Here is a 10,242-nt window from a genome sequence, read left to right as displayed (position 1 = left end):
GGTAAAAAAAAATGTTCAAACATCACTAATCATTAGAGAAATGCAAATCGAAACTACAATGAGATATCATTTCATACCTACAATGAGTGTTGAATTTTGAGGAGGTGCCATTTATCTATTTTTCCTTTTGTTGCTCAATACACACTACTGATTTTGATAAGACTTTCGATGTAGAGTTGTTCCTGAAATGAGTGAAGGGTTTGGTGATATTGGGATGGGTGAATGTATTTTGCATTAAGGACCACGTCTTTTGAAAGTCAAGAGAGCAGAGTGTTGAGGATTGAATCGTGTACCCCACATTAGAATGGCTACCATTAAAAAGGTGGAAAACTACAAGCGTTGGAGAGGATGTGGAGAGATGGGCTTGCTTAGTCGCTGTTGGTGGGAAGGCAGAATGGTGCAGCCCCTGTGGAGGACGGTGGGGCAGTTCCTAAGGAAGTTGAGCATAGACTTGCCACGTGACCCTGCAGCACCACTACTGGCTATATGCCCACAAGAACTGAGAGCAGTGACACGAACGGACATCTCACCCCGATGTCCATATGGCGTTATTCACGATTACCAAAAGATGGAAACAACCCAGGTGTCCATCAGTGGATGAATGGACAAACAATCTGTAGTGTATACACATGATGGAGTATTATGCAGCTGTAAGAAGAAATGAAGTCATGAAGCATATGACAGCATGGATGAACCTGGAGGACATGATGCTGAGTGAAGCAAGCCAGACACAAAAGGACACATACTTTTTGATTGTGTTGTTAATGAACTAAACATACTGTGTAAACTCATGGAGTTAATAGACTATAGGTCACCAGAAAATAGAAAGAGGGTAGAGAATGGAAAGCTGAGGGTTAATCTGTGCAGAAACCATAAAAAAGGCTGCTTGTAAATCTTTTTTTTTTTTTAAGGTGTACTGGGTGTTGAGTCCGGAATGTTGTACATGGGAAGCAGGCACTCAACCACTGAGCTACATCTGCTCCCTTGTTTGTAAATCTTTGGAAAAGAATAGAAATGGTGAAAGCACATCATAGTGTTTGCAACTAGCAGTGCTATTTTTTAAAATTTATGATTTATTTTATTTTATTCCCCCCCACCCCAGTTGTCTGTTCTCTGTGTCTATTTGCTGTGTGTTCTTCTTTGTCCGCTTCTGTTGTCAGCGGCACGGGAATCTGTGTTTCTTTTGTTGTGTCATCTTGTTGTGTCAGCTCTCCGTGTGTGCGGCACCATTCCTGGGCAGGCTGCACTTTCTTTTGCGCTGGGCGGCTCTCCTTACGGGGCACACTCCTTGCACGTGGGGCTCCCCTACTTGGGGACACGCCTGCGTGGCCGGCACTCCTTGTGTGCATCAGCACTGCACATGGGCCAGCTCCACACGGGTCAAGGAGGCCTGGGGTTTGAACCGCGGACCTCCCATGTGGTAGACGGACGCCTTAACCGCTGGGCCAAGTCTGCTTCCCCAGCAGTGCTATTATATGGTGTAGCAGTTTGATATTATTGATGAATTCCCCAAAGAAATATTAGGTTATGTTTGTAAACTGGTCTTCTCCTCTGGGCATTTTAGAGTGTATTGGATTAAGAGGTTTTACTTTTATGTGATTAAATTAGATTAGGGCTTGAATAGGACCACATCAGTAGGGTGTCGAGTGCCCACTCCCTTGGTGGACAGGGACTCACAGGGAAAGGACATGGCAAAGGACAGAACTGGAGTTTTGAGCTGGAGTCCGGGAAGTGAACACATAGGAGAATAACACAGAGGAATACAGATGGCTCCTTAGACATGGCAGAAGCCCTGGGGAGAGAGACAGAGCCATTCACCTGATAGTCTACAGCTGCCCTTGTAGAGAGAGCACAGGAGCTGAGCCCAGAGAGAAATGGAGCCCAGGAGGAGAGGAACCCAATAAGCCTGAACCCTGGCAGACGTCAGCAGCCATCTTGCCCTAATACGTGACAATAGACTTTGGTGAGGGAAATAACTTATGCTCTATGGCCTGGTAACTGTAAGCTCCTACCCCAAATAAATACCCTTTATAAAAGCCAACAGAATTCTGGTACTTTGCATCCAGCACCCCTTTGGCTGACTAATACATATGGGTAAGACAGTGGTTGAAAGGATAAGTCTAAGATCATGAATATCAGTAGAAGGAAAGCTAAAAAAGGTAACACAGGGGGAGCAGAGGTGGATCAAGTGGTTGAGCACCTGCTTCCATGTACAAGGTCTGGGTTTGATCTCTGGTGCCTCCTAGAAAACAAAACAAACAAAAATCAAACGAAAAGACCAACTCGGGGCCGCGGATGTAGCTCAGTGTTTGAGTACCGGCTTCCCAAACACGAGGTCTGGGATTCAGTCCCCGGCTCTGATACCTAAAAAAAAAAAAAAGAAAGTAACATAGGGGCTGTATAACATAGTGAAACTTCATGTAAAATATGAATATGGGTGATGCTGCACATATATGATTGTTTTTACAAAACATACATACAAATATACTAGAGAGATGGAAACAGAATTGCAGCTATGTATGGCAGGGAAGTATAGAGAGATTGAGAGCTCATGAGGTTTTTTTTGGTTTGTTTATTATTATTACTGGAATAATGAAAATGCTCTAAAAATGATTGAAGTGACGAGTGCGCAACTATGTGATTATACCAAATACGATTGATTGTACATTTTGATGGATTTATGCTTTATGAATAAGTATCTATAAAATTGATTTGTATACAAAATTCTATCTCCAGCTAGAATATTAACATGGTAAATATGTTTACAAAATTAAATGAAAAACCTGAAAATATTTCTTGTTTTTGCCTTACTTTCTTCTTTTAATATAATTTTTTATTTTTAAAGAAGCTTTAGATTACATAAATGTTACGTCAACAATATAGGATTCCCATATACCCCACCCCCTCTCCCTCCCACTCTTTCCCACATTAACAACATCTTTCATTAGTGTGGTACATGTGTTACAGTTGATGAACACATGTTGAAGAATTGTACTAACCAAAGACTATAGTTTACATTATAGTTTATACCTTTCCCCACACAATTTTATAGGTTTTGACAAAATGTAGAATGGCCTGTATCCATCATTGCAATGTCATGCAGGAAAATTCCAGTGTCCCCACATGTCCCCACGTTACACCTATTCTTCCCTCTCCCTCCCCTCAGAACCTCGGGTGGCCACTGCCCTTACATCAGTGATACAAGCTCTTCCATTCTAGAATAATAAGTCTAATTAAGTCCATAGTTGCTTCCTCCCCGTATTAGTCAGCCAAAGAGGAGCTGATACAAAACACCAGAAATCTGTTGGCTTTTATAAAGGGTATTTATTTGGGGTAGAAACTTACAGTTACCAGGCCATAAAGAGTGAGTTACTTCCCTCTCCAAAGTCTGGTGCCACGTGTTGGAGCAAGATGGCGGCTGACATTCGGCCTTCCTCTTCCTCTTTTTTTTGGTCTTTGTTTTTATTTATTTATTTATTTTTATTTATTTCTCTCCTCTTCCCCTCTCCCCCCCACAGTGGTCTGCTCTCTATGTCCATTCGTTGTGTCTTCTTCTGTGACTGCTTCTATCCTTATCAGTGGCACCGGGAATCTGTGTTTCTTTTTGTTGCGTCATCTTGTTGTGTCAGCTCTCCATGTGTGTGGCACCATTCCTGGGCAGGCTGCACTTTCTTTCGCGCTGGGCAGCTCTCCTTATGGGGCACACTCCTTGCACGTGGGGCTCCCCTACGCAGAGACACCCCTGTGTGGCACGGCACTCCTTGCGCACATCAGCACTGTGCATGGGCCAGCTCCACACGGGTCAAGGAGGCCTGGGGTTTGAACCGCAGACCTCCCATGTGGTAGACGGATGCCCTAACCACTGGGCCAAGTCCACCTCCCTCCTCTTCCTCTTAAGGCTCCGTGGTCCCAGCTTCTTCCAATATCAGCTGTAGGCCATTAGGCTCTCTAGGTTTTGTCTCTCTCCCTGGGGATGGATTCTCTCTGAACTCAGGCTTGCTTCTCTCCAAAGGTCAGTTGTAGACTCTCAGGTGAGGTAGTCTCTCTTCCCAGGACCTCTGCCATGTCTGTGGAGCTCTCTCTATTCTTCTGTGTCCTTGTCCTTCTGTGTGTTTACTTCCCGGGCTCCAGCTTCTAAAAACTCCCCACTCTGTCCTTTGCCATGTCTTTTATCTCTAAGTCCCCACTCACCAAGGGGAGGAGACACAACGCCCTACTGCTGTGGCCTAATCAAAGCCTCAATCATAATTTAGTCAAGTAAAAGTGAAACCTCAGACAGACCAGCTTACAAATATAATCCAATATCTATTTTTGGAATTCATAAACAATATCAAACTGCTACACCCCTTTATGTTTGTTCATTCCTTAATTGAGGATTTTGGGATGGTGTTGACCAACCTGTTTCTGACTGAGAAGGGGCTTAGATCCCATGGGACAGATGGATGGAACTGTACTGCTTGCAGTTGCAGGCCCTGTCTGCTTCCTGGGATGGGCAATGTCCATCATCATCCTTTTGTTATTTGTCCTGGATTACTATTATGAGAGTCAGTGTTACAACTCTGCTGAGATTCAGGGCTCAAGTGACATATGAGCAGACTGGAGATTTAAGTCTCTGGAACATATATTTAACCACTGTAGTGCAAATAAAAGGGGCAGAAAAGCCATGTATAGGAAAATTATACAGTCTAACTCTGTTACATTGGGGAACATATACTCCAAAGTAAGGCCCATCAACAGGATGCTGAATTCCTGAGATTTTCTGCCCTGCCTATAGTGCCTCAATGTCTCTAGAGCCCTCAGGAGCCCTGCTGTTTGAGGCACTGTTTACTGTGGTCAATGAGATCCTGCTGAGACATGCATAAGTGTAACCTCTGGAATGACTTCCCAACTCACTTTGAAATCTCTTAGCCCTAAAAACTCATTTGTATTTAATATTTCCCCCTTTTGGTCAAGGTATTTTTCCAGATTCATCATTAGTTGGTGCTTGGCAATAATCCCTCAGTGCCAGGGAGGCTCACCCCAGGAGTCATGTTTCATGCCAGGACAATAAAATAACATTTTTTTTTTAAATACATTTTTTTTAAGATTTATTTTTCTAAAAAATTTATTTATTGCCCCTTCCCCCCACTTTGTGGTTACTTGCTGCCTGCTCTCTGTGTCCATTTGCTGCATGTTCTTCTGTGTCTGCTTATCTCCCTTTGTTGCATCATCTTGCTGTGCCAGCTCTCCGTGGGCACAGGCCAGCAGTTTTCCGCAGGTGTGGGCCAGCTTGCCTTCACAAGGAGTCCCTGGGACACAAACCCAGGGCCTCCCATATGGTAGACAGGAGCCCAATCAACTGAGCCATGGCTGCTTCCCTAAAATAATGTTTTATTTTAACAAATAAAAACAAATCAGTTGTGCATAAAGGACTGAAAGCAGGTACTTGGGAAATGGATGTGGTTCAAATAGCTGGGTGTCTGCCTACCACATGAGAGGTCCTGGATTTGGTTCCTGGTGAGGAAAAAAAGTTGAGCAATGCAGTGAGTTGACATAATGGGCAGTGTGTCAAGATGACACAACAAGATGATGCAATGAGATGATGCAATGAGGAAACACAATGAAAGACACAACAAGCAGGCAGCAGAGGTGGTTCAAGCAATTGGACAACTCCCTCCTATGTAGAAATCCTGGGTTTGGTTCCTGGTACCTCCTAAAAAGGAGATGAGTACACAGTGAACAGACACAGTGAGCAGGCAGTGAATACAAACAACAAAGTGGGGGAAATAAGTAAATAAAATAAATCTTTAAAAAAAAGACAGCAGGCACTCAAACAGATGTTTGCATACTGATGTTCATACTGGCATTATTAATAATTTCCAGAAGGTGAAAGCAACCCAAGTGTCCATTAACCAATGAATGATTAAAAAAATGTGGTATATACATGCAATGTAATGTTATTCAGCATTAAAAAGGAATAAGGTTCTGGTTCATGGAGCATCAGGGGGGAACCTTGAAGACATTAGGTTGAGTGAAATAAACCAGACCCCAAAGGACAAATACTGTTTGATCTCACTGATATGAAATTAGTAGGGTAAGCAAACTCATAGAGTTAGAATCTAGAAGATAGATTACCAAGGGCTGGGTGGGCTAGGAAATGAGGAGTTATTCCTTAATTTGTACAGAATTTCTATTTAGGTTGGTTGTAAAGTTTTGGAAATGAATGGTGGTGATGGTAGTACAATGCTGTGAGTGTGGGTATAAATAACAACATTGAAAAATATATGTGAATGTGGTTAAAACTGGGAAATTTTAGATCATATATGTTACTAGAACAAATAGTAAAAAATAAAACATAGGACAACACAACACAGTGAACCCTATTGTAAATGACGCACTGTAGTACAATTATAAAAATGTCCTTTCATGAGTTATAACAAATGTACTGCACTAATGCAAGGTGTTAATAATAGGGTGGTATTTGGGAAAATACATCCTAATGTGAACTATAGAGTATAGTTAATAGTACAATTATAATGATCTCACATTAATTGTAACAAGGGTACTACACCAAGGCAAAGTATTAATAATGGGAGGGTATATGGGAACACTTTGGTTTTTACATGGTTTTTCTGTCAACCTACAAATTCTCTAATTAAAAAATTGAAAAAAGGAGTCATGGGTTCCAAGCAAGTCCGAAACCCAGGGCAAATTCCATTAGACTTCAAGGTCTGAGTCAACTGCGGAGCCGTACTTTGTCCTTTCAGTCTGCTGCTTGGCAGCCTCACCCTTTCCAAGCATTGGGACAACCACACTTTCCCTGAGGGATGGGGCACAGGCCTCACCCTCTCTGAACACTAGGATACTGGCCACACTCTTTCTGTACATCAAACATAAGTCAGAAAGCCCACCTCTCCAGGACAGAAGTGTTACCTTATCCAAAAAAGGGATGGAAACCCCTCTTTGTTCACCCATGAATATCTCTTTGGTCCAGAACTCTATTTCCATGGTTATGCCTTTGAAGTAGTTTTTCCTTCATTTCATCCTGTGTCAGTTCCTCTCAGTCCAGGATGGCAATACTTTTGCACATACAAAATTCTCAATCTTGTTGATTTTGTATGCAGTTCTAGGGTACCAGGCCATAAGAGAAAAGGATCTTCCACAGATCTTTCCTAGATAAGTGCATTTCTAGTGCTGACTTCCTCTGACATGGTTGACTGAATCCCTGAGTCATATGCCTGATCTCCTTAGCAAAGGATGGTTCAGCTACACCCTTGTGTGGAGCTCCATTCTGGGGACTCACTTTTTGGAAGCTTATGGAGGGCTCTGATAGAGCTTTTTCTGGCACTAGTTTCACAGTATGCTAACTGGATAGGTTGAGAATGTTCCAAATCATCAATTGCTTGTTCCTTTGTGCTGAACAGTTCAGTCCTCAGTTTATCTCTTTCCTCTGTCATTTTACTACAAGCATTGAGGAGAAATCAGGCTGCATCTTCCACAACCATCTGGGAATCTCTTCAGCTAAATATCCAAGTTTATCACTTACAAGAAATGCCTTCCATTAAACATCAGAACACAATTTTGCCATGTTCTCTGCTACTATATAACAAAGATTGCCTTTCCTTCAGTTTCCAAGAACACATTCATCATTTCCTTTAAAGACCTCACCAGAAGCATCATTCTGTTCATAACAATATATATATTCTCTTAGATGACTAAAACTTTCTCTAGAGCTCTCACTTATTTCTGAGATCTCACCGGAAAAGCCTTTAATAGTTGCATCTCTACTGACAGTCTCTTTAAAGCAAACTAGACGTTTTTTTTATTCACCAAGGTTCATAGCAGTTTTATTCACATAGGCCAAAAGGTGGAAGCAACCCAAGTATCTATCAAGAGATGAATGGATAAGGAAACTATAGTATATTCATAGGAGGGGTATTATTCAGTCATAGAAAGGAATGAAATCCTGAAATATGCCACAAGATGGATGCATCTTGAAGATAACATATTGAGTAAAATAATCCCATCACAAAAGAGCAAATATTCTATGGTATCACTTATGTGAAATAACAAGAATATACAAATAATACATAAAGATAACATGGTACCAGGGGCGCGGATGGGGAATGGAGAGTTATTGTTTAATGGGTACAGACTTTCCTTCATGAAGTGATGGAAAATTTTTGGTAATGGATGATGGTGATGGTTGGACAACATTGTCAATGTAATGAACACCATTTAACTGTCTGTGGAAAGTGGTTAAAAGGCGGTTTTTATGTTTTATATATCTCACCACCACAAACAAAATTTAAAAGTACCACAATAAATCCATTAAGTGTTAATTTTAGGAAAAATCTTTTTTAAAAAGTGAGAAAAGCAGCAATGTTTGATTTTGTGTGTGTGCACAAATCTCTTTAATATCTGACTGTAATAAGTGAGCTGGATTCTCATATCTGCTTCTACTTTGAATCTGTTGTGATGGGTTGGTTTGATGGATGTATATTAAAAAAATCTGATTTGTGTTCTTGAGTGTGATGGAGATGGACTCAGATATGACCTCTCTACACATGCCTCTTCTGTCACTTTTACCAAACCTGTGGTTGGCGCTGGGGTTGGTGTATACTCAGGAAACTTGACTCTCTGGACTGGTCATGTGCCAGGTGGGCCCTGAGCCTCAGCAGAGTTGCAACACTTTCTCTCCAGTTTGTTGGATTTACCCAGGTCAGCTGACAGGGAGGTGGATGGTCAACCACCACACCAGGGAACTGAGAGAGTCTACAACTGCAAGCAGGAGAATCCCATCCATCAGCCATGTGGGATCTAAGCCCCCTCTTGATTTAGAGGTAGAGTGGACATCGCTATCCTAGGGTCCATAGAATGGAGGAATAAAATATGGATTAGAGTGGAAAACAACAACAAAAAACACAAAACAGCAGGGGGGCATTTTCAGAACACTGGAATTATCCTGAATGATGTTGCAATGACTGATACAGGCCATTTTATGTCTTGTCATAATTACAAAAGTTGTACATGAGAAAATTTAAACTATAATGTAAACTATAATTCCACACTTAGTGGTGATGCTCCAATATGTGTTCATCAATTGTAACAAATGTACCACACTAATGAAGGATGTTGTTAATGAGGAAAAGTGAGGGATGGGTAGGGAGGGGGACATTTGGGACTCCCCTACATTTTTTATGTATCATTTGTATGATTATTAAAAAATGAAAACATTTTTGTGTGTCATTTATATAATCATTAAAAAAAAGAAAACTAAATAAATTGTGGAACTTAGAAAAAAAATCCAGCCTCAGAGACATGCGTAGTTCAAAACATAACAATTTTAATAGCCTTTTCGGACAACTGTGGATACTCTTCTTTGATGCAATGCCGAAATTCAACACGTGGTAGTTTTTTTTTTTTAAAGATTTATTTATTTATTTCTCTCCTCTTCCCCCACCCCCACCCCAGTTGTCTGTTCTCTGTGTGTCTCATTGTGTCTTCTTTGTCTGTTTCTGTTGTTGTCAGAGGCACCGGGAATCTGTGTTTCTTTTAGTCCCTTCATCTTGCTGTGTCAGCTCTCCGTGTGTCCGGGGCCATTCCTGGGCAGGCTGCACTTTCTTTTGCACTGGGCGGCTCTCCTTATGGGCGCACTCCTTGCGCGTGGGGCTCCCCTACTCAGGAGACACCCCTGTGTAGCACAGCACTCCTTGCACACATCAGCACTGCTCATGGGCCAGCTCCACACGGGTCAAGGAGGCCCGGGGTTTGAACCGCAGACCTCCCATATGGTAGGCGGACGCCCTAACCACTGGGCCAAGTCTGCCTCCAACATGTGGTGGTTTTTAAAGGTCATTTAAGACCCCGAATGTGGAATGGGAAACCCTATCAATTAACCTGTCATGCTCTGTTACATTAAAATCTTTACCTGTATGTGACATTTTAGTTTTTTTTTTTTTTACCTGTTTTTCTTTTTTCTCAGTCGTCTACTTCATTTTCTTTTGTCTTACTGCCACGCCTCGATGTAGCCTCAGGACCTGGTCCTCAGTTTCCTCAAGGACGCCGGTCAGAGCCCCTCAGACCTGGAGCACCCCCGCCACCCCCCCCCCCCACCTCGTCTGGTCCTGTGGGCGCCGGGGGAGCCTCCCCGGGTCTCCACCGACGGGGCGCGGCCAGGGCTGGCTCCGCACGGGATCGCGCCCCGGGTGGGGTGGGGCTAAGCTAGACCTTTCCTATCAGGCACTTCAAAATTCTTCCAGC

This window comes from Dasypus novemcinctus, chromosome 19, assembly GCF_030445035.2.
Source record: "Dasypus novemcinctus isolate mDasNov1 chromosome 19, mDasNov1.1.hap2, whole genome shotgun sequence".
Taxonomy (NCBI): Eukaryota; Metazoa; Chordata; class Mammalia; order Cingulata; family Dasypodidae; genus Dasypus; species Dasypus novemcinctus.
The sequence above is the reverse complement of the archived record's forward strand: the minus strand, read 5'-3'. Positions refer to the sequence as shown.